The sequence below is a fragment of the Danio rerio genome, chromosome 16 (genome assembly GCF_052040795.2).
Source record: "Danio rerio strain M-AB ecotype USA chromosome 16, GRCz13ab, whole genome shotgun sequence".
Taxonomy (NCBI): Eukaryota; Metazoa; Chordata; class Actinopteri; order Cypriniformes; family Danionidae; genus Danio; species Danio rerio.
In genome coordinates, this window is record NC_141036.1 from 40,052,171 (window position 1) to 40,077,500 (window position 25,330).

Genomic DNA, 25,330 nt, shown 5'->3' on the forward strand with positions numbered 1-25,330 from the left:
TCTCTCTGAGGCGTCCCACATTCATTCTTCGTCCCATTCCCTGATGCCCTCTGCATCCTTAGGCTCTGCTATGGAAATACGCCTCAGTCTCCCTGCTAATTATTAAAGAAGCAGCACCTCATTAACTGGGCTAGGGGATAATAAAAGATTCATGCGGCATTCTTAACGTCGCTGCACGCTCAGCGCTTCTGTCGCTTTCTCTTTCCCACCTCGCCTCATCTCCCGAGGATTCTCACGCTAGATACTTATCTGTTATCCATACAGGTCCCACTTAGTCTCTCAGTTTATTCAGGCTGCCAGCCATCTTGTGTCATGGCTACATGCCAAGTGCCTTCAGACTGAAGGACTGGTTGTTAAATAAAAAGACGAGCTATTATAAAAAGCGAAAGTCAAATAGACATGCGTACGTTAGATTTTTTTTTAGGTTTAACTCTCTGAAAACAAAGAGTGTCTGTTCACCCAAAATTACAAGGTGTCCACCAAATAATCAATGTTTATTGAGTGGTTTAATCCAAGTCATCTGAAGAGGTTTTATTCGCAAACAAACACTGATTTGTGAACATAAACGAAAGCTCAACCAAACCTGCTTGACTTGTTAGGGCCGGGACACTCCAAGCTGTGCCAAACATCTAGAGCTGATGGAAACCAACTATGTTGTTTGCTCGCACATGGTCTCATCTGGACCAAAAAACTGCGCATGAGCACACCAAATGAACGGCATCTGAAACGAGACCATACGTCTGCATAAGAAAACGTGTTTTTGTGCACCTGTGGGAGGCAGTAATCCGTTTTCTCATTCCAAAATGAAAACCAGATATGAAATGCCCACAGACAAAGAGTTTAGTATCATTATCACAGTAATTGTCTCTTGCCATGGAGGGATGTGTTCATGCAAATATGTCTGATAATCTAATAATCGTTTGAAAATATTTGAGAAATGCAGCGAAATTACAGCCGGCTTCCTTGTCTTCCTACCTGACTTGAATTGTTTACTTGGGCATGTCATTTTTGTTCTAGCAATCTGATTCGTTGCTAAATAACCAATCAGAGCGCTCTCTACAGCTAACTCAAATTCTATATGCTGATTTGGGTCAAAACAATCTGACCCAACAGTCAACTGTCAGCTTGGCGTGTTGCAGCCTTTAGAATAAACCTCATTAGTTCGTGAAGTTCAAATGAGCTACAGGTATGTGACATGAAAGAATAAACATGATTGGTTCTCACAGGGCCGGAGTGGGACTCCTTTTCAGCCCTGGAGTTTCAAGCCTCGGACCGGCCCACCTCAGTTCACGACTGACTATATTAAAATAAGGTCATTTCCAATTCAGTTTCTAATGACACTATCACGTCTTTTTTGAGAAAGCAGCTGCTTTAGAACTTCAAATGTTCAACAACCCTAACAGTATTATATGTCTTAACAACAAATATGAAAAAAATAAATTACTCAAACGAGGATCAAACCCGGGTTGGTGGCGTCGTAATCTAACGTGCTAACCACTAACGTGCTAACTCACATCTGAGTTATATCATCATTAACCTGCAGGCTGCATCTTGTTTACGAGGCTGAGAGAAAGAGCAGAGCTGCGGTTAAATAATGAATAAAAAGACTGTGGTCAAGTAAATAAATAAATTAATTTAAAAAGTGTGACTGCTGAGAGCAACAGATTCTGGAGCTAGGGACACCGGCCTTCGCGGCCAAAAAACAGACCGGCCCACCGGGAATTCTCCTGGTCCTCCCGATTAGCCAATCTGGGCCTGGGTTCTCATGTGTCAAGCAAGCATGACAGTTTCCTTGACCAAATGTAAATGATGTAAACGCTGTTCAGTAATAAATGGTACTATAGTCATGTGAAAAACATATAGAAAGGACACCCTGTTGTATTTTATGGTTTCCCATATCAACCCAGCAGGCACACAATGTCACAAGATGTTAATATTAGGTTAGATTTAGGTCATGGCAACAGGTGACCAAAATTTAGTGTCTAGCCAGTGTCAAAGGACAATGTTATTTTGATGTCCATTAACAACGTCAAATGATGTTGATTTTTTGCTGATTTTAGGTTGTGTTGTAAAGCAACGAAAATCCAATGTCGAGCCAACATCTTAAACCAGGGTCATATTGACATCAAATACTGACATTTATGCATCAGGTATGGCAATCAGCGTCTGATAGACGTCATAGTGGTAACGTCGACACAATTTCAAGCTTTTCATCATTAGACGTTGATATTTGGTTCATTTTAGTTTGGAAGTTGGACACTGACATCAGCTTGGCAATGGGTTCTGCTGTCAAACCAATTTTTATTTTTAAACAAAATGCAACATCCCTACAACTTTGGGGTACAAAGTCAATCTGACATCATGCTGACGTCCTGTCCCTACTGGGAAGATATAATTAAAAAAAAAACTATATGGTTCTTAGCATGTCTTAAAATTTGGTAGATCAAACCTCAGATGAAAAGGTGTCATTATTTATTTAACGAAAACAAAGCCAAGATAGAAAAAACATGGGTGACAAACATAGGATAGCCTATGATTCACATGTCTGTAGATCCACTTTTAGCAGAAATGACTCATTTAATGTATTACTTATTTTTAGATCATTATAACTATTTTTTTATTTAATTTTTATTACACTTTTTTGTTATTGTTACTATTTTAGAAATCACTTTAGAAATTAAGTAATCATTTTCTGTGTGACATTTTCAGTCTCTGATCACAATCTTTGGAGTGGTTTTTTGCACAGCATTTCAGTCAGGATGAGCTCTGCACTTTGACTGGACTATTGCAACATCTTGACTTTGTTTTCTTTCTCAACATTTGTTCTGTTGCTGATTTTCTGGTGTGCTTGGGATCATTGTCTTGTTGCATGACTCAATTTCGGCTAAGCTTTAGCTGTGGGACGGGCAAGTTGTTAACACACACCTGATGGCTCCAGACCAACAAACTGCTAAAACTTTTGCTGATGACAGTTAAAGTATTTGAGTGCCTCACTAATGTGTTGTTGTTCAACTGAAAAACCTGCCAAAATAATTGATTACCTCCTGAAATCATAGGGGCTGAAACTGAATTTAATAAGGTTTCCAAACATTTTTTCTATGACTTCACACACTTCATATGCAGGGTGTTTGTTGGGTTTTTAAAAATCCTAAATTTCAAAAACAAAATTTTAGGCCTTAAAAACTCTTAAATTCACTGAAATAATGTGTTGTAGCTCTTAAATAATTTTAAACAGGCTTAATTTTGCTTTATCTAAGTAAAGTTACTCATTCAGCCGACATCCATCCAGTGATCAACGTATATAGTCATATAAAAAAGTTCAAAAAGCAACCCTGTTGAACTTCATGGTTTTCCTATCAACCCAGCAGGCAGACAATGTCGTAAGAAGTTAATGTTAGGTTAGATTAATCTCAATAAAGCCTAATTTTTAAAGATTTTTTATTGCAAAGAAATACAATTCACAACAGCGGGTTACACAAGAAAGAAAAACACTTACACGATTCCTCATGACAATACCGGATCATTAGAAAAAGTCCTTAGTGTTCAACCATGTCTTACATTTAATTTAATTCTTAATGGTCTTAAAAGGGTCTTAACAAGTCTAAAATGTGACTTGAAAAAAACAGCAGAAACCCTGATATGGATATTTGACCTCTGCGTTTTGAGTTTTAACTTAACAGGCTTTTGGTGAAGGTTAAAAATCACTTATATTTCATTAAAAGTCCATTAATTCATGTTCAGAAGATAAACAAAAGTCTAATAGTTTTGAAATGACATTACTAAATGATGACAGAGTTTAATTTTTAGGTGAACTAACCTTTTAAATATCAATCACATAATATTTGATGTCCCCCTGAAGTGTCTTAAAATATACAGAGCTGTTCACCATTGTAATTTCTGTTTAAAAGTAGCCGCTGTGGCGACCCCAGATTAATAAAAGGACAAAGTTGAAAAGAAAATAAATAAATTCTATTTAAAAGTATTCTGAGTCTAAGTATTTCTGAATAGTGGTAATGATAATGGTTTTACTATTTCTCAATATTAATATGAAACTAGACTTCGTTTACCCCAATGGAAAACATATTTACATTGTCTGAATTGTTTAAGCCCCAGTATTTAATCATTTGTATTTTGGAAAGCATTTGATTGGCCAAAATATATAACAAGATACTGAAGTGTCATCAAAATCATTGATTTGTTTTGGCAGAGGAGAGACTATTTGAATGCTTATATTTTCCTAAAAGTGTTTTTGGAGCTCACTGGCTAATATATAAAACAATAAGGCTTAAATGTGGTTCTAATAAAATCAAATCTAAACTAATCACTTTTGATTTCATGAGGACTTTAAAGAGTTTCCCGGTGCAGTGGTTTTTAGACTTTACGTGATAACACAATGGGTATAGATATGGCCGTTTTGAAATGTCAACAAACAATGGCTGGAGTAAAATGTCACCATTGTGCACATTACATCGCATATGCAAATAACCCCCTTTTTAACAGCTCAAATCCCCAGTAATGAAATTCCTGTGGAAAATACCCAGAGTTTAACAATCCCTCCCCGACACAAAAGATAGGAGATCATCAAACATTTAAAGATCACACCCAGGACTCGCTGATAAGGATGTTTTTGTGTGTCATCCTTTGAATAAATATGACACTTGCAGAGAGATCATGGCATTACTGAATGTGAATGGGAGTTTCCAAAGTAAGGATTTATTGCCTTGTTCCTCATGATATTTCATTTAAAGTCGCTCATGTACTTTCTATTTCTTGTAATTGTGGTTGTCGTACAAACCTAGTTTACTTTGCATTTATGATTATGACACACTTCAAATGATATTACCGAATAAGTGTAAAAGGCCATTTTTTATTTATTTATTAGGTTTTTTACTTTTAAATCCATTGCCAAACATTATCTAAATCCCTTTTGTGATGCAAGTTTTTCTGTCAGGTGTCTGTTGATAATCCCACTGATGTAAGAAAGTTATAAATACATGTAACGGAGGTCAGATAGCGAAGTGCTACGAAAGTAAGTCTTACAGAATGGGAGTAAGGTTAGGTGGGTTTAGTGTAAAAGGAGGCCACCTAGCAAAGTGCTACGCAGGTAAACCTCCCTCCTCTGACCTCTAAAAGTGGGCTATTGACCGACACTAGAGGTCATGGTCTTTAGCCTCCTTGTTAGAGCAACACACTCTTATATAAAGAATCACCGGTTCAATCCAAGCTCAGACCAGGTTGGGTGCAGTAGGACCGGTGGGTTGAAAGCTCATCCAGGATGGGAGTGAGGTTTAGATGGGTGAGTGTAACAGAGGCCCTTTAGCAAAGTGCTATGGAGGTAAACCTCACTCGACATTCACAAGGGGCTTCAGCATTAAAGCTTGACAGTGGGCGTGTCTGAAGTTGGGGCTGACGCGATCATCATAGCAGCGTCAACCAATGAAATTTGTCAGCAATCGGCTACTATCTTAGCTGGTATACTTGCATACAGCGATCTGATTGGCTGACGCTTCCGTCAGCGCTTGAAAAGATGAGAAAGTTGCAACTTCTGCAGTGAGCAATGCCACTGAGGCGGCACCGGCAGATCCACAATGCAACGCCTGACGGCACCCATTGAAAGTGAAAGGGAAGCGTTGAAGCTGACAAAAAGCTATGCAGGTAAATCTCCTTCCACTGACCTTAAAAGATGCTCTATAGCAACAGATGCTAGAGGCCATGGTGTTTAGCCTCCTTGTTAGAGTAATCGACTCCCATACAAATAATTGGCAGTTCGGTCCTAGCTCAGACCGGATTGGGTGCAGTAGGACTGGTTGGTTACATACATATAACGCTAAAGTAAAAAAAAAAGGAAAACGCCCTCCTTAATTCTGTAGCCTTCAAATTCTTTGCAAAATATTGCCAGAGTGCTTTTTAACAGAGACAACACATTTTGTCTGATATATTTAATTATTTATTTAAACAGCATTTGGCCAATTAATTTGTTAAATAAATTAATTCCGTTAAACAGCATTTGGCCAATATTTAAAAAGAGTTAAATTAAATTAAATTAAATTAAATTAAATTAAATTAAATTAAATTAAACCCTGCCCTGCATCCACAGAACCAGAGCTGATGAATAGCCCTGTTTCCACATCCCATAAATAATCAAGACTTTCAGTACCTACGCATGGACAACACTGGAGGAAACAACCATTAACTAACAGCGGAAAGCAAAACTTCAACACCAGTTACAAGTTCATTGATGTGTATTTATAAAATAAATAAATAAATAACGCACAGACCATTCATTTCAGATGGGTCATATAATATTCGACTATATAATGTTAAATGCCACTGAGTGCATAATATGAAAAAAATTCTTGTACTGAAGTAAAGTCTAAACATAAATAGATTTAAACATGTTAGACTGCTTCATGTTAGTTTAATGTACATTGTGTTTTATGTGTTTACTGTAAATTTAAGCCCATCAGACAAAGCAAATTACTTGCAATAGGAAGGAAGGAATATACTGCAAACTAAGCTGCTTTCTTGACCCAGAGTGTTATAAAAATATGTCCTCTTCTCGTGCAGCAAAAGCAGAAGCGATACAACCAAAATGCTTCATCTTGAGAGGAAATATGAGCCATAAATTTCCCGCTGACATGTAGCAATGATTTACGTAACAGGGCAAACAACGTAACAAATTTCATTCTCAGTGCCAGATATGCAAATGATATGCAAAATGTCTTACGTTTTGACATCGCTACCTCCATATAAACTGATTAACACATAACATCTTGAATCGAGGTTTACTTCAATTCAGTGTTCACTTTAAAAGTTAAAAAAAAAAGTAATTTATTGCTTATTATATCATTACAACGTATTTTAAATCCATTTTAATTACTTTGTCTGAAAAGTAATGTAAGAAAAAAAACTACATTTACCACTTGACTCAACTACTTAATAAATCTCAAGGCATAAACAAGTTACTTAAAAAAAGTTATTAATTACTAATTACTACATTAACAATGTATTTCAATTACTTTTTTAATTACTGTGTCTAAAGGCTGATTTATATTTCTGCGTCAAGTGATCGACGTGACCCACGTGACCCACGTGACCCACGGCGCCTGCCTTGCGAGTAGCCGTGCATTTATGTTCTTATGTTCTTCCGTGTCGTTTCTTGGCGGATGCTGTGTTTTTTCTGAACGCTACCTTAATGTACAATTAGCTAAAACTCGTTCATTCAGAGGCAGGAACTGGCGGATGTGCAACAACATTAATCATAAGGTAAACACAAAACAACAGTTTTCATCAAGAGCTCGACACTTGTAAACACATGTAGTTTCATTTTTTGAGAGGTGCGCATCAGCATCTACGTCAGCCACAAGGAGGGATATGCGATTGTGCAAAGGCTGCAACGGAGCTTATCTGCGCTCTTGACGCATAAGTATAAATCAGCCTTAAAAAGTAACTTAATTACTCAATAAGCAATTTTATTACTTGACTCAACCTTACTAAATGTCTCTATAAATCTCAAGACATAAACAGGTTACCTCAAAAAAGTAATTCATTAATAATTACATAATTAACGGTATTTCAATTACTTTTTTAATTGATGTGTGAGAAAAGTAACTTTATAACTCAATAAGTAATTGTATTACTTCACTCAACATTATTTAATATCTCTAAATCTCAAGGCATAAACATAGAAATTAAACTTAATTCTTTCTAATTGAGTCATTTTTAAAAATGTAACACTTAGTAAATGTAAACAATAATAAACAGTATCCATTAATCACAAAACGTTTCAAAGCAATAACACAACATGTCATAAATACCATATATTGATATACATTTCTGACTCAATTCATTGTTCCTTAATTAGTCATCTTGATAAACGAACCTTCTTTAATTAAAAAAAAAAAAGATTATGCAAAATATATTTGTATAACAAATAAGAAAAAAAACACAAATCCTCTGCTTCTTTGAATTGATTTATACAGAATGAAGGCCAGTACATTAAAAATAACTGCAATTCAATTACCTTAAAATCGGTAGATTTCGGTATCGGTAGAAAGTAACTGATGTACTGTAAACTAGCAATTTTCCATATTTTGTGATTCATGCTTTTATTTTTCCTAATTTATTTATGCTGTTGAACTGGATTATGGGACATTATACTAACATTATGGAATTTTACTCCAACAACTGTTACCCTTGAATAGTTTGAAAAGGGGCTTTTATGAATATATTTTAATAGTTTAAAGTGCTATATAGTCTGGGTTGGTGTTCTACATTATGGTACAAATTATGTTGTAATAAACTGCCAGTACATTGTCTGTTATTTTACAGACTTATTTCTCCATATATTATTTCTTATACATTACATTATTATAAATGACTTTTTTTATTATGAAAAAATGTCAATAAAAGTCAAGGTCGAACCTTAAAAATCTACAGAGCAGAGATCATGCTCCAACCATAATCCAATTCACAACCAAAAATAAACAGAAAATACAACAAATACAGAGACTGTTAATTAACAGATATTGTTTTCCAGTGTAATTACATCCAAAACCACTTGCATTGCAGGTTGGCTATTTTGCATGTACACTGTTAGAGTTTGCCGCAATTATACAGTTACTTACTGCAAAAACGGGCAGTAAAATGCCACACACATTCTTTACAGCTCACTACTGTAAAATGCACAGCATTGTGGGTAATTTTAAAACATATACAGTAACTTACTGCACATTAGGAATTTGCGGTATTCTACTGTAATCAAAGTAATCAAGTACTGCTACTGTAGTTGAAGACAAAACTTGTCGCTTGTTATAGTAAATAATAAAAATTTAAGTTTTTACTGCTAGTGTAAAATGTAAATAAATATCAGTAAAACTGTAAAAATTGTCCTACTGTATGATTAAAATGTGGTAAAGGGCATTTTACCATAAAGAAGTTGCAGTTGGGATATTTCGCTGTAAGAATTAAACTGCGATAGGGCTCTCCTACTGTAAAAAACTATTAGAGGTAAGTTACGGTAAAGAGGCAGTTGGCAAAAGAGCTGCCATTAGGTTACCGCAAAAATGCAAAAAATGTCCAACAGTGCTAACACAACCGGTTATTTTAATAAGCTGGCTGTTATGAGTTATCAGTGTATTAGTCTTATTGACCTCAAAGGTGAATCAAATGTTTATTCTAGTTTCATTTTCAGGGTTGCTTTCAACAGGATGTGGCACTGTCAAAAACAGGGGCTTTAGAGAAGTCAACCCCTGCTCTCGCTCCCTAAAACAAGACCCTCCCATCCACAAGTGAACAAGTCTTCCTCAAAGGTGCTTATCCAGAATCCACCCACTGTCCTCTCGCATGGCCCTGACTCACCACGTCCAGCCGGGGCGTTGTGTTCACTAAGAGGAAGCACTGCGTGTATTTATAGACATTTCTGGTATGAGAAGTCTGAACAATAACAAACCCCCACCCCCACAGCCAGCTCACTACCACAACACAACAGCCACGGGTGGAGGGGAGAATAGCAGAGCTAATCAAACTTCGGTTTCGCTGCTCGATGATGACAGGAAAATAAAACTGAGAGCACTAGTTGCATTGTACAAGGTGGTTTTGACAGCTAACGCAGAACTGGGTGATTTCTGTGTGACGGTAATCAGGGGAAAAGTTGGATTCTTGAGCAGTTATGGAAGCAGTTATGTTAGTTCAGTTTATCTGAGAGCAAAAACAAAAAGTTTGTTAAAAAATGCGTGTATTGTGTTTGAAGAATGTGACTAATTACGATTTTATAAATATGGTGGAGAGCGTTGTCTCATGACTTTTAAAGCGGCAGATTTATTTAGAGAAGTATTAGATAAACATGTCTAATGAAACGTTAAATTGGATTAAAAGACATATTTTCCCTGATTTTGTCCTATTAAGCTTGTTATGGCTGTGTATATTTCATTCATTCATTTATTCATTCATTTTCTTGTCGGCTTAGTCCATTTATTAATCCTGGGTCGCCACAGCGAAATGAGCCAACACATTATCCAGCACATTTTTATGCAGCAGATGCCCTTCCAGCCGCAACCTATCTCTGGGAAACATCCACACACACACACATAATTCACCTGTACCGCATGTCTTTGGACTGTGGGGGAAACCGGAGCACCTGGAGGAAACCCACGCAAACACAGGGAGAACATGCAAACTCCACACAGAAACGCCAACTGAGCCGAGGTTCAAACCAGCGACCAAGCGACCTTCTTGCTGTGAGGCAACAGCACAACCTACTGCGCCACTGCGTCGCCCACTGTGATTATTTGTATATTTTAATTGATATATAATGCATATCATAAAGCACATAAATCGTTTAATTAAAGTACTTAAGAGACCGCAAGTATTCACTACTTTTTTCTGAATTTACAATATATAGTTGTGTTTGAGTAGACCAAATTATTTGTTTTATTCTATAAACTGTGGTGACCCCTGATGAATAAAGTGACTAAGTCGAAGGAAAATGATTAAATGAATGAATATTAGATGTAACATAAAATTAACAAAAAAACATATTGATGTAAACAAAAAAATGTGTCATTCAGGGAATTCTGTGAAAGTCAATTTATGTTTATTCAACGTATATATATATTAATGAAACTCACTCTAAACCCAACAAAGTTTCACAGCAATTTAGAAATCTTGGATGTTGAAAAAATCACATGTTTTCATACAAATGAAATGGTATTAATTTGCATGAATTAGCTCATTTTCTGACAAATAGTTACGTTTTTCTTATGAGATCTGGATGGCTAACTAGGTTACAGATTTTAACCATTTACAGATTTTTTACCATTATTTACTGTGCAAAACTAAAAACAAGGCGACACAGTGTCTCATTTACTAAAACAAATGCAGGAAAGGTTGGTGGTTCATTCCACTGTGAGTGTGGCGATCTCTGAATAAGGTTCTAAACCAAAGAAAAATGAATGAATGAATATTAAATGTATCATAAAATGTATAATTAAAAAAAACATAGTGATGGTAACAAAATCCAACCAAATATCATGACCATCCATACATCTTGGATTTTGTGGTTAATTTGTATAAAGTTGTACAATCTCATTCAAACATTTGATTAGTTAATCTCCCAGTGAGGGCTAGAGTTAGGGGAGGGGTTTGGGGTTGCACGCCAATTCATGTTTATTTCTATAGCGCTTATGCAATGTAGATTGTGTCAAAGCAGCTTAACACAGAAGTTTTAGTAAATTGGAACTCTGTCAGTCCAGTTTCAGAGTTGAAGTTCAGTTTAGTTCAGCTCAGTGTGGTTTAATTGTCACTGCTGAAAGTCCAAACACTGAAGAGCAAATCCATTGATGCGCAGCTCCACAAGTCCCAAACCAAGCAATCCAGTGGTGACATTGGCGAGGAATAAAACTTCACCAACTGAAAAAAATAAAGAACAAATTCTCGAGAAAAACCAGGCTCAGTTGGGCACAACCATTTAAAAATCATGTTATCATCTGAGTCATATGGATGAAATTGTATTAATTTACACGAATTACCAAATTTTCGGACAATCCGTCAAATAATTACGTTTTTCTCATGAGATCTGGATGGTTAATCAGGTTGCAGATTTTAACTCTAGAATATTTAAAGTTTTTACTATTAAAATCACAGCCACATTTCCAGTGCAAACTAAAATCAAGCTGAACTGTATTACTTCGTATTACTGTATAACTTTAATAATCTTACTTTAATTTACTCAGCTAAGTGACTTATTCAACAAAAAAACAGACAAAAACTCCTGAAGATTATGCAAAAGACAAAAAAAAAATTAAAAACATGTTGTTTAATAGTGCTGGTGACCATCTGTTGGTTGGCCAATCACAACCATGGGTACCCACAAGGCCTTCTGTCTAATCCTGCTCCACTGTACATACAGCGAGAGTCATAAACACTGAGTCACGCATCTTCAAAACAACAACACAAGCTCTGCACAGGACAGGGATTTGTACAGATCTCGCAGCTGCACCAGTCATGCAAAAAAATGGTGCACACTTCACAACCGAAACAGATTGTTTTGCGTGAACAAAACTGGGTCTGCAGGTGCTGAAACCATCAGAACTGCGCTTTCAACAGTGTCTGCGTGTAGACAAGTGTCAGGCAGGGTATAACCAACATCACTGTTAAAGCAGTCAGTCAACAAACTAGCAGATGGTGCTGCCATGCTGATCTACCGACAACATCTTCCCCTTAATTATCCGTGAACGCTTCAACAGGCAGCGTGGTGATTATGGGCCAGTCGCTATAGGCTTTATAAGGTGATGTCTGTGATGGGTCTGGAGCACTAGATGAATGCCTTCAAATGGCCCGTATCTTGAGTGGGTGCAAACAACTCTTTATTTTGTTAAGTGTGTGTTAAGTCTTGGAGCCTTAGGAGTTGGGAGCAGTTGATTTGTAGAATAAGGCTCTGTTTACACCTGGTATTAAGATGCAAGTAGACAAGGGAGACGTATTGTTTGTGACACCTGGCATTTTAAAGTCTCTTTTGTCTACTTTGCTAATGGGGAAGGTTTATATAATACTACATAAAATATAAAATAAACAAATAAATAAATACATATATACAAATACAATATATATAGTGCATAACTGAGTACAGCCCATTTTGAAAATGAATATTTGTTTCAGTTTCTCAGTGAATATAGGCAATATATTTTGGTGCATTTAAACAAAACATATTTACTAAACAGAAGTATTTATTAAAATAACCTTTTAGTCACTAAACATATTTAGAAATTAAAACATAATACAATAAATTCATGCAAAGTATTACTAAAAATAAAACTACGTTTTTCTTTTTTTTTTTTTTTTGCTTCTCTTGATTTTTCCTTTTTTGTATTTGTATGTAATATTTTTCTATAACATCTAAATGTGGGTGTACAAGTTTTTGGACCACTATCGTAATTTTTATAACCGTTATTTTGTTAGGTGAGCTCCAGATTTGGCTTCAGTACTGATTAATCTAATGTATGCAGAAGTATAATGCTGTATAGCTTACTATTAAAAATACTGATTTAAAAGATAGATTTGTGAGGGGTGTGCCTTTATATGCTGAGCACTGTATATACTGTATAGTAAAAAAAGCTATTATATTAATATGATGTACTATTTTGGTAAACTGAGTAAAATTTAGTGAAATAAAATAAGAATTAATTGTATTTCTAATAAGTTACTAATACAGTATTTACAGTACAAGGCAAAACATTTTGCTCTTCTGTGAAATTGTAACTCTTTTACAAATATTTTTGATGTTGAACAGAGCAAGGAAATGTTTTCACAGCCTTTCCCAGTGTATTGCTCTTCTATAGAGAAGGTCGTGTGTCTTTTAGTTTGGCTGTGATAAAAGCATTTTTTTCTGTTATTATTATGTTGATATTATTAGCGCCTTAATAATTATTATTATTTTTTTATTAGCTAGATGACAAACCACTGTTGTCCGATGACTTTCCTAGCAAATCTACCTTGCCTAGATAACCTTATTAATGTAGTGAAACCTTTCAATTGTAGTATTTCAACTTTGGGCTGAATTCTAGTATCTTGCAACATGACTAGTAAAATATCATGTGCCGTCATTGTGGCAAAGGTAAAAGATATTAGTTATTAGATATTATAACATTTGCATTTATAAATATGTTAAAAACAATCTTCTCTCCATTAAACATCACTTGGAAAAGTAATAATAAAAAACTATTTTTGTTATTAAATATATTAGATAAAATTTAATTCATCCATGTGTTTTGGTTTTGTCCCTAAGTGCCAGGATAAAATGATATTTTAAAATGGGTCAGTGCTTCCTTCTATGCAATGTTTGACCTTAATGTCTCATCTCACAGATGAGACATAAGGGCGAGTAAACTATGAGGAATTTTTTAATAATTGAGTCAACTAATCCTTTAGGGAGTATATACTGTATCAACTTACATAAAAAACACTGAATAAAAACCTATTCACCTTTGAACCAAACCAAACGCAAAATTTAAGTCTCCTTGGCAAACACACTTCATATAACTTAACATTTAACGTACGTATTGGTAATGAAAATTCTAATTAATAAACCGATGAAGGTCAAGTCTGTGTGAAACTTTGATTTAGAGTGGCTTATCATTCATACACTGCTAGAAATTTTATTGTATTTTTGCGGGAACTTTTTGGCAGCACTGTTGCCAGCAATTTACCGCAACTTATCTGTGAATGTAGGTGACCCTATCACAGCTTCATTTTATTTAATTTTTCAGTAAGACAACTTTACAGTAGTTTTACTGTAATTCATTTATATTTTACACTGGCAATTCCAAAAAGTGACGAGATCATGTACAACAGTATTTTAATATTCATTATTTTTATTTATATTTTAAACGGTTTACAAAAGTCATTTTCATTCATCAATCTATTTCAAATATATTTTGTGATACAATTAATATTTTATTTATCAACTGTCTCATTTTTGTCTTCAACTACAGTAGCAGTACTTGATTTACTATGATTACAGCAGAATACCTCAAATTTCTAATATGCAGTAGTTACTGTAAAAGTTTTGAAATTACCCCCAATCCAGTGCATATTACAGTAGTGAACTGTGAATAATATATGTGGTATTTGTGGCTGTTTTTCCTGTAAACAACTGTAAGATTAAAAACTTGCATTCTGCTGGTGGCATAATGAACATATGAGAGGGAATCAGGAAACAATATGCATTAGTCTAGAAGACCTGACCTCCATTTTCAAAAGTTTAAGTACTTCTAAACTGAAACAGAACACCAGCATTTTCAAAATAAAACTCTGTATTTAGCATTTTTAAAATACTTTGTTTTCATGGGCGAAGCTGCTAGTGTGAATCCCATAACAGAACATTAACATTAGTGTATACAACACCCAAGAAAGTCTATAGGTGGATAATAGTCAGCGGTGGAAAGACTACTGAAAAATCATACTCAAGTAAAAGTACCATTACATGCTCAAAAATGTAATGCAAGCAGAGTAAAATCTGTTGTGAATATTATTCAAAGTACGAATAAAAAGTAGCCCTTTCAAAAGTACTCAATAGTAGTGAGTGTTGTATTATGCTGTGAAAGTTTTACATGCAATTTTTGCAGGGATGTGTAAACGTAACATTTTGTAGCGCAGTTAGTTGTGAACTAATCATGAATAACACTTGTTTAGCATTTATTAATCATAATTGAACATTTACTAATGCATTATTAACATTCAAGTCCATGCTTGTTAACATTAGTTAATGCACCATGAGTTAACATGAACTAACAATGAACAACTGTATTTTCATTAACTAACGTTAAATAACATGAATAAATGCTGTAGTAAATGTATTGTTCATTGTTTGTTCATGTTAGTAAATGCATTACTTAACATTAACTAATGAACCCTATTGTAAAGTGTGACCGACACTTTTAAAGCTTCCAAGTTATTTGCTGCATTTAAAAAGCGTGCAAGTCTTGAGGTTGTTTAGTATGATGCGATTTAGTTTCTATGTCGATTTGATTGAACAAGAATTACAGGACTGATTATTCTACTTTAGCCAATCCCCATAGACAAGAAAAATAAAGTAGTGACTGCAGGTTGAAGGACAATAGTTGAATAAAAAGGCAGATACAGTGCTAAAAATGTACTCAAGAGAGAGTAAAAGTTCACAATATTTAATACAACTTATTACAATTGATGAAAAAATACTCAATTACAGTAATTTGAGTATTTGGAATTTGTTACTTTACACCACTGATAATAGTTGGTGTCATTTGTTGACGTATGTATGTCAACCACATGAGCAGTTTTGAATGCTCAAAAGTGAACAAACATTTCAGATCTCATCTGTATTTAGCGTTGTTTATATGTCATCAAACTGACAAAAGTGCATTGAACACTAGATGTAAACAGGGCCTAAGACAAAGCATTATGCATATGTTGGTCTTGGGGGAGGGTTGTTTGAGTGGGGGTGGGGCGAAGATTCTCTGAAGCCCAGCAGGTGTGTTTCTGTTTTGGTGAAACAGTAGAAGGTCTCGCTCCTGCTGTCATACATGCAGTCTTGGGAAAATCTGAACTATGCCCTAAAATTGTGACACTGCTTATGGGACCAGTCACAAGATAAAGACTTGCTTTGTTTTATTTCAGCCATCATGCATATATATGACATATTTTGAATTAAAAAAATAAATAACCCAGGTCAACGCCTACACAGCTGACATATTTACAGTATTTTTGAAGAACTCACTAAGAGCAAAATCATATTCGAGCTGTTGCAATGTATAATTGCGTCATGTATTTACTGGGAGTGCCCTTGTTAAGCAGCCAGCACCCAAACCCTGACCTGACGTGACCCTGTTGACACATATTACTTACAATTTGTTGAAACTTCATGCCAGAATAATGATGAAAACAAGTTCCCGGCCCATACTAAGAAATCTATTGAAGAAACAAGGGCGAAAAACAACAGCTTTGCAGCAATATCCAGCTGCTCAGCTCTTGTGAGAGCGAGAGAGAGAGAGAGCGAGAGGTCATTTTGGAGCTAAATAAACAAGGTAGATAGTGAAGTGTTTCTGTAACTGGGTTGGAGGGGGTTGGGGAGCCTGATCTCCTCTTAGCAAAGCAGGGCAAAGTGTCTGAGTGACAAAAACACTCTTTTAAGTGATACACTGGTGTTAAAAAGGTTGGCCTTGCAAACATATTTTTCAAAACAAGACTAAATCCCGACAAGGCTGCATTTTTTTTAAACTAAAATACAGTAAAAGAGTATCACTGTGAAACTGTTATTATTTTACAATATTTAATTAAATAATTTATTCCTGTAATGGCAAAGATGAACTTTCAGCAACATTACTCATGTCTTTTGTGTCACTTCCTTTAATAATCTTTCTAAAAATACTGAAATGAAGCAGAATAAGCAAGTCAAAAATAGTTGTGCAGCTGAATATGTTCAACTGCATTTATTTTTGATCAGTTAAAAAAATCTCTCTCATTTTTTGTTACAGCCATATGCCAAAATAAATTGAATTCATTTTTTTTTAATTCAACCCACAATACCCCATAATGACAATGTGAAAAAAGATTTTTTGATACTTTGTTGATGCTTCTTTGGCAGCAGTTACAGCCTCAAGTCTTCTTGAGTATGATGCCACAAGCTTGGCACACCTTTCTTTGGGAATTTTTGCCCATTCCTCTTTGCAGTACCTCTTAAGCTCTATCAGGTTGAATGAGAAACGATGGTGTACAGCCATTTTCAGATCTCTCCAGAGATGTTCAATATGATTTAGGTCTGGGCTCTGGCTGGGCCACTCAAAGATATTCACTGAGTTGTTGTGAAGCCATTCCATTGATATTTTGGTGGTGTGCTTTGGGTCATTGTCCTGCTGGAAGATGAACCATCGCTTTAGTCTAAAGTCAAGAGCACTCTGAAGCTGGTTTTCATTCAGGATGTCTCTGCGCATTGCTGCATTCGGCTTTCCCTTTATCCTGACTTGTCTTCCAGTTCCTGCTGCTGAAAAACATCCTCACAGCATGATGCTGCTACCACCATGCTTCACTGTAGGGATACTATTAGCCTGGTGATGAGCACTGCGTGGTTTTCTCCAAACGTAACTCCTGGCATTCACTCCAAAGAGTTCAATTTTAGTTTCATCAGACCAGAGAATTTAGTGTCTTAAGGTCTGAGAGTCCTTCATGTGCCTTTTGGCAAATTCCAGGCAAGAAGTGGCTTCCTTCTGGTCAATCTACCATACAGACCTGATTGGTGGATTTCTGCACAGATGGTTGTCCTTTTGTAAGTTTCTCCTCTCTCTACAGAAGAACGCTGAAGCTCAAACAAAGTGACCATCGGGTTATTGATCACCTCCCTGACTAAGGCCCTTCTCCCCTGATCACTTAGCTTAGATGGCTGGCAAGCTCTAGGAAGAGTCCTGGTGGTTCCAAACACCTTCCACTTACGGATGATGAAGGCCACTGTGCTCATAATAACTTTAAGAGCAGCAGAATTTTTTCTGTAACCTTCCCCAGCCTTGTGCCTCGAGACAATCCTGTCTCTGAGGTCTACAGACAATTCTTTTGTCTTCATGCTTGGTTTGTGCTTGGACATGCACTGTCAACCCTTGGACCTTATATAGACAGGTGTATGTCTTTTCAAATCATGTCCAATCAGCTGAATTTACCAGAGATGAACTCCAATTAAGCTGCTGAAACATCTCAAGAATGATCAGTGAAAACAGAATGTTCCTGAGCTCAATTTAGAGCTTCACGGCAAAGGCTGTGAATACTTGTGTACATGTGAATTTTTTAGGTTTTTATTTTCAATAAATTTGCAACAATTAAAAAAAACTCTTTTTTCACATTGTCATTATGAGGTATTGTGTGCAAAGTTTTGAGGAAATAAATGAATTACATTTATTTTGGAATAAGGCTGTAACAAAAAATTGTGGAAAAAGGGAAGTGCTATGAATACTTTCTGGATGCACTGTATAAAATTGACCATCACATTGTGTAATTCAACAGCTGATTATGGTGAAAAGCCCCATTTAAGTGCAGAAACAGAAAGCTAACTTAAACGGAGAGCTATAAGTGATGTTTATATGATGCCATTTTTAGCAACAACAAAAAAAAGAAGTTTTGATGCATTTTGGCTGTTTATTTACATAACAATGACATTTTTAGGGACTGAAAATCCAAACCTTCAAACGAAAAACTAAAATTTAACAAGACTGTTGCTTTATAAGCAAAAATTGCAATTATGTAAAAACACTAACAATATGTGTACACATACACTACTGGTCAAAAGTTTGAGGTCAGTAGGATTTTTAAATGTTTTAAAATAAGCTTCTCCTGCTCACCATGGCTGCATATACTTCAGCAAAAACACAGTTCGAATTGTAAAATTGTAAAATGTTATTGGACTATAAAACAACTGTTCAAAAGTAGTTTATCATTTAATTTAATCATTTATTCCAGAGATTTTAATGATGAATTTTAAGCTTCATTACTCCAGTCTTCAGAGTCACATGATCCTTCAGAAATCACTCTAATATTAGTTATTATTGTTGTTATTATTAATATTATTAATGGTAATAGTTATAAAACCAATAATATCTAGAGTAATAATTTCAATTGAAACTACATACCATAAGTAATAAATAAATATTTAACATTTTAACCTTTTTTGTACTTTTAATAAATGCTGCCTTGATTAACAAAATCTTTTTCTTTACAAAAAAACTTGAAAAAAAATTAACCTCAAATCTTTGACCGGTAGTGTACGCTACACTAATTTTAGTCAATAGCCAAATGCAAGTACTTAAACAACAACAGGAAACTACAGGATTGTGTTTGTGTTGCTCATGATACTGAGGTACAATAGTGTGTATTTGTATTAAACGGCATTTTAGAATGAAAACACTCTTCAGTAAGGTGTTTTTATGGCAATTGTGAAAAACAATCTCTATCCACACTATACAGTGTAAAAGGTATGATACATGACTATTCATGCTCAATTGGAATGCTAATATTTTGCCAACATCCGTACTTGCAGTCTACCAGTTATGTAATGGTCATATAAGGGGCAGATCAGGCCGAACATGTTTTTGGCGCACCACACAACCTTTTTTGTTGACAAGAAAAAAAAAAAGTACGATGCACTTATTTATGCCACTAGGCAACGACTGAATCATCTGCATATTATGCGCAAACAATGCCGCTGATATTGTTATAATTCTAATATTTTATAATAGTGTGATATTCAAGATTTTTGAAGCAAGAATTTCAAACACCCTCAGATAATTTAAAACAGTTCACTTGAAATAATTTGAAATTCGTCCACTAGCCTCTTCTCCATCTTTAAAAAGTCTATGTAGTCGTCTTGACAACACAAACACTGCTGTCACCTCAACTCCACCTCTGATTTTATCTGATTGGTGAATTAATCGTAACTGACCTAGAAGACACAACTGACCTAGCATTCTTCTTCCAATCAGAGTTGACTTTTATTCAACTGCAGGCGCAACACAAAAAATGGAAGGCGCAGCAGGCAGTTAAAACGCGAGTCGGGCAGGGCACATATGCAGTATGCAAAATGTTTGCAGCCATTAGAAAACCATTCAAAAGATGTGCCTCTCAACGCAAAAATTTTTTTAAAAAACACATTCTGTGTGAAGAGGGACTTGATGAATAAATACATGATAATAATCCAGAAAATAGGTCAAAAAGTGGTTGTAGATAGCTAGACCTCCATTTCCACTGCTATACTGACACTGAAAACCAGCATTTCCAAACTTTAATCTTTAGCATTTTCAAAGACACACCAAAGACTATAGAATACACAAAACATGTCACTAGTATAGTTTTGAATGGGGAACAGTGTAAAGGTCAATATGGCGAATGAAGCCCCGCCTACTAGTACAGGAGCTAATCATCAATTGCTATAGACTGACATTTTTTCCGGGGGACCAGATCAGGGGCGGACTGGCTTCTGGCAATTCTGGCAAATGCAAGATGGGCCGGACCAATTTTTAAATGTGGGCTGGTCAGTTTTTTTTTTCAATATGTATTGTTTTTTTAATTGCAGACAGCTTTTATTTCTTGCTAGATGTGATATTATGATGATGATGATGATTATAAAAATAATAAAAATAATAAATGTCAAGCATTTGGCCCAATCGGCCACTGCCGCCTGGTTTCAAGATGGGCCGACCCAATCCAGGGTTACCTGGACATAATCAAAATCTGGCAAGAATGTCATATTATTTCACCATCTTTACACCAAAATGAATAGCGAATGTGCGTGTCCGTGGGTGGGGCTGTGTCGGTGTGGTAATGTGGGCTGGTGTGGCAACAGTGCCAGGGCTGAATTTTTGTCCCAGTCCGCCCCTGGACCAGATGTGTGCTTTTTAGACAGTTTGGTGGTCAACAAACACACAGAAATCTCAGCGAATACTTGCTTCACACACATATATCCAGATAAAGCTTGAAATCTGTGCTTTTAAAGTAACCAAGTACAGTTAAAAACAAACGTTTTTTGGTTTTGGAATCTGTATAAAAAAACAAAGGAGACGTACAGTCCATCCTGTCAAACGCACATTACATGACAGCAATTACTGAAACACCCACAAACTTGTAAACAAAGAATCACTTTAATTTCTCGAGGAGATTCACCATCAAGATCAAGTTGTGGATTACTTCAGAAGAGCAGTGCAATCTGACAAAGCATTATCCAGAGGTTGATTATATGTAACACTGCTGTAAACGAGGTTGGTGCTGTGATCTCATTCCCTTTGAGTGTGCATGCACATTAGCATATAACCTGAAAATATGCAGTTTTGTTTGATTCAGATGTTTAGAAATGAAACTTATAAGACAGCTGTTGTTCAATTTTATTGATGATTCCAAATATGTAATGTAATCGTAAGCTTGGCTAGCAGTTTCAAAGAACTTGATGTTTTCTCATTCAGACAAAATGCCCGAGCATACTGCCTGAGAGGTGCTTCAATGATGGCCGCCGAGTGAAATGACTTGGATAGGCTCAAAAAAATGTTGTTTGCTGCTTGTTCAAATGAATTCTTGAAAATAAGTTGAAACAACACAATTCTAAAGTTTTTTTTTTGGCACAACTTAACAATTTTATGTCTAATCAACTTATATTTGGAAAAAAAAAGATTAAATTAACTTAATTGATTTGTGGGCCAGGCAGTGGCGCAGTAGGTAGTGCTGTCGCCTCACAGCAAGAAGGTCGCTGGTTCAAACCTCGGCTCAGTTGGCGTTTCTGTGTGGAGTTTGCATGTTTTCCCTGCCTTCGCATGGGTTTCCTCCGGGTGCTCAGGTTTCCCCCACAGTCCAAAGACATGCGGTACAGGTGAATTGGGTAGGCTAAATTGTCCGTAGTGTATGAGTGTGTGTGTGATTGTGTGTGTGGATGTTTCCCAGGGATGGGTTGCTGCTGGAAGGGCATCCGCTGCGTGAAAACTTGCTGGATAAGTTGGCGGTTCATTCTGCTGTGGTGACCCCGGATTAATAAAGGGACTAAGCCGACAAGAAAATGAATGAATGAATGAATAATTGATTTGTGTTGGGACAACATGAAGGAATTGTGGAACCACAGCCTTTTTTACAATGGGCAAGTAGTTTGGATGCCAAATTGTACCCAAAAATTATACATTTTAAATATATATATATATTAGTGTAAACAACACCTCAATGCCAAAAACCAGCTTAGCATAATAAATACAGCCTTTTTAGACATTCCTGGAGAAAAAAAAACCTAGAAAAACATCAACGTTGTTGTTGTTTTTAGATTGCACTGACGATAACTGTATCGTTTTCAAAAGCATGCTCTTCGCATTGGCCAGATTTCAGTCACATAAAACTTACAAAAAGTTAAGTTGAAATAGTTTGTGTAAATTTTTTCTGACTTGATTAAAGTCAGACACACTATTAAACATCACCCTACAGTCATCCGTGAGCTTTAACAGAACACATTTTCTAGGTTAAACCAAACAGAAGTTGACATGTCCAGCAGTATGAGCATGCTCTGTATTTAGCCTCTCTGCACTGCTCTTGGTGGCAGTTGGCGGGCCCCTCCTCCAGCTTCTTGCCTCTTTTTACTAATCAGGTGTGGGGGAGGACGAGCCCTCGGCCGGCCAGACACGTACTGTACAAACAAGCCTCCAAACTAGGTGTCTAAGCTCGGCACTAAACCACTAACTTTAGGGGCTGTGGCGCTGATGTCCATGGGCATGTCTAGTTGTTTAGGCTTAATCATATGTTTGAATTGTTTGTGTGTCAATAGACATTAATCCAACACGTCTACACCCTTGCAGAGCTGCGACACTGTGGGTAAATAAGCAGCTCCCACAGCTGAGATCTCAATGGACCGTGCGTCTGCCCTGAGGAGCGGATGAGGTCTAATGCACAGGTAATTGGGAATGTATATGTGGTGTGATTATTCACACTGAAATATTGATTCCAAGCCCAGCTGCTTTATTCTGTTAGGGAATCAGAACACCTGACTCTAGACAAATGTTTCATTTCAAATTTGGGACACCACACTTATGTAAAAACAGCCTGGGGGAAGGTTTTGATTTTGGAGGCCCATGTGGGAAGAGGATGATAAAAACATGATGTAAAATAAAGACTTCACTTTATGGTGCAACATAATAAATGCAAAGTGTGCAGTTTTCAGAAACTTAGAAGATTCATTAATAAATAAAACAATTAAATTGATTAAAAATATTTGTCCTTTGTATCTCTAGGGTGGGTCACGTTGGCGCATTGGGTAGCACGATCACCTCACAGCAAGATGGTCGCTGGTTCGAGCCTTGACTGTGGTGGTTGGCGGATCATTCCACTGCGGTGACCTCTGACTAATAAAGGGACTAGGCCAAAAAGAAAATGAATGAATGAATGAATCACTATAGGCTCTATTTTAATGATCTAGGCCCAAAGTCTAAAGAGTAATGCACAAAAGCATTAAGGGGTTGTCCGAATCCATTATTGCTATTTTAAGGACGCTTTGCACCCCCCAACAGAGTTGTACTTATTCTCTTAATGTGAATAGGGGTGTGTACATTTAAAGTGCATTAAACCAATCAGAGTCTCATCTCCCATTCCTTTAAAGGGAGTCACACACCAGAAGCGCCGTTCAGTGACGCCCCGAGTAGCGCCACACAGCACCATGCATTTTAGAATTCTAAATAGAGGTTTCAATTAGTGTACACAAACCGGTGCCGCAAGTCGGCGGCTGTCCTCGGCACCCAGCCACGACTCAAGACACTGTTCATATTTCTGCCGCGCCACAGGGATCCATCTGATTAGTTTCATCTTAAATAGCATGCAAATGTGCGCGTCAGGGGTGGGATACTTTTAACTGTTATGTGTGCGCCGTTTTGCGGCACCTAACGTCGCATACAGTGTGTGACGCCCTTAAGAGTCAGTTGCATCATGCCATGACACATTTACTATTCACATGACGGACTTTGTAAGTGGAAAAACTAAAAAAATTGTTAAACAGACCATCTGCAGCGCGAGGATAAAGGAGCCTCCTCCATTTGGCCTTTTTACTTTCTTTTTATTTTACTTTTACTCTTTACTTTACTCCTTTACTTTAGTGGATAATGAAACAGGGAAAGACATCCATTAGCCTGCATATTTAATCTTGCTTGTTAAGCACAAAGATTTGTTTCAAAACTATTTCTAAATTCAGTTCTAATTTCCATCAAACAAATAAATGAAAAATAATAACAAAGTGTGGTCAAAAAACGAGTTATAACTAGGGCCAGACAGTATCTGCAGACATTTTTTGCTATTTCTGCAGAGAATTTTGTAAAAACAACTGCATCTAGATCCACTTATTTAGTAAATAAAGCAAGTCTCTCAAAAAATATATCAACTAAAAGGCAGAAAATATTATTTACAAACTGTATTGTAAATAAATCAAATGAACACTCTTGTAATAGTCAATACTATTACTGAAATTAATTCAAAAACTAAATAGAAATACATGTATTAAATATATACTCAATGATGGGTTAAAAATCTGTGGAAATATTCGGATTTCTGTGGGCACAGACTCCGTGTGAGCCAAGTTATAGCACACATCCTATGCTTATGCCCCATTGTTTACTTCTCCAAAAACCAACAGGTGGACAAATCTAACCTAGTTTTTATTAAAACAAATATAAATATGCATATAATAAATAACACTGCTAATAATAATAACATTATACAAATGGCTGGGTCAGTTGGCATTTCTTTGTGGAGTTTGCATGTTCTCCTTGTGTTCGCATGGGTTTCCTCCGGGTGCTCTGGTTTCCCCCACAATCCAAATACATGCGCTATTGGGTTGAATAAGCTAAAATAGTTTGTGTGAATGTGAGAGTTTATGGGTGTTTCCAGTGCTGGGTTGCAGCTGGAAGGGCATCCGCTGCATAAAACATGTGCTGGATACACTTTGGCGACCCCTGATAAATAAAGGGACTAAGCTGAAGGAAAATCTATGAATAAATATATTTGTCTTTTGTATCTCTAGCTGTGATTGTTGAATAAATCTTGTCTCAGTTAGTAATAGCTTAATTTTGGATTAATTGTATGTACTTTTTGTTTTGTAATTGTAAAAAATATTTTATTTTTAAAAAATATGTCTATGTGTTTAGATTTTTTTATTTTATTTTTCATTTTAATAACTACAAAAATGCTATGCAATGGATCTTTAGAGGTTCTATAATGTTCATTTAAATGAATAAAGTCCATTTATAACTTTAAAAAAAGAAAAGTAAATGGTGCAAAACTTGTTTAATTATTATTTTCAAGTTAATAAAAC

The 25,330-nt window shown here is 36.0% G+C and overlaps 1 protein-coding gene across 1 annotated transcript in view; it reads right to left on the minus strand.

Moving 5' to 3' along the window:
• The window catches only part of ctps1b (CTP synthase 1b), a 101,634-nt gene extending 85,049 nt beyond the window's left edge, over positions 1 to 16,585 (minus strand). Inside the window, exon 1 of the mRNA XM_087285613.1 lies at positions 16,381 to 16,585. The gene's annotated coding sequence lies outside the window, so the exon portion shown is untranslated. The remainder of the gene's footprint in view (positions 1 to 16,380) is intronic.
• Between the last annotated feature and the right edge of the window lie 8,745 nt (positions 16,586 to 25,330).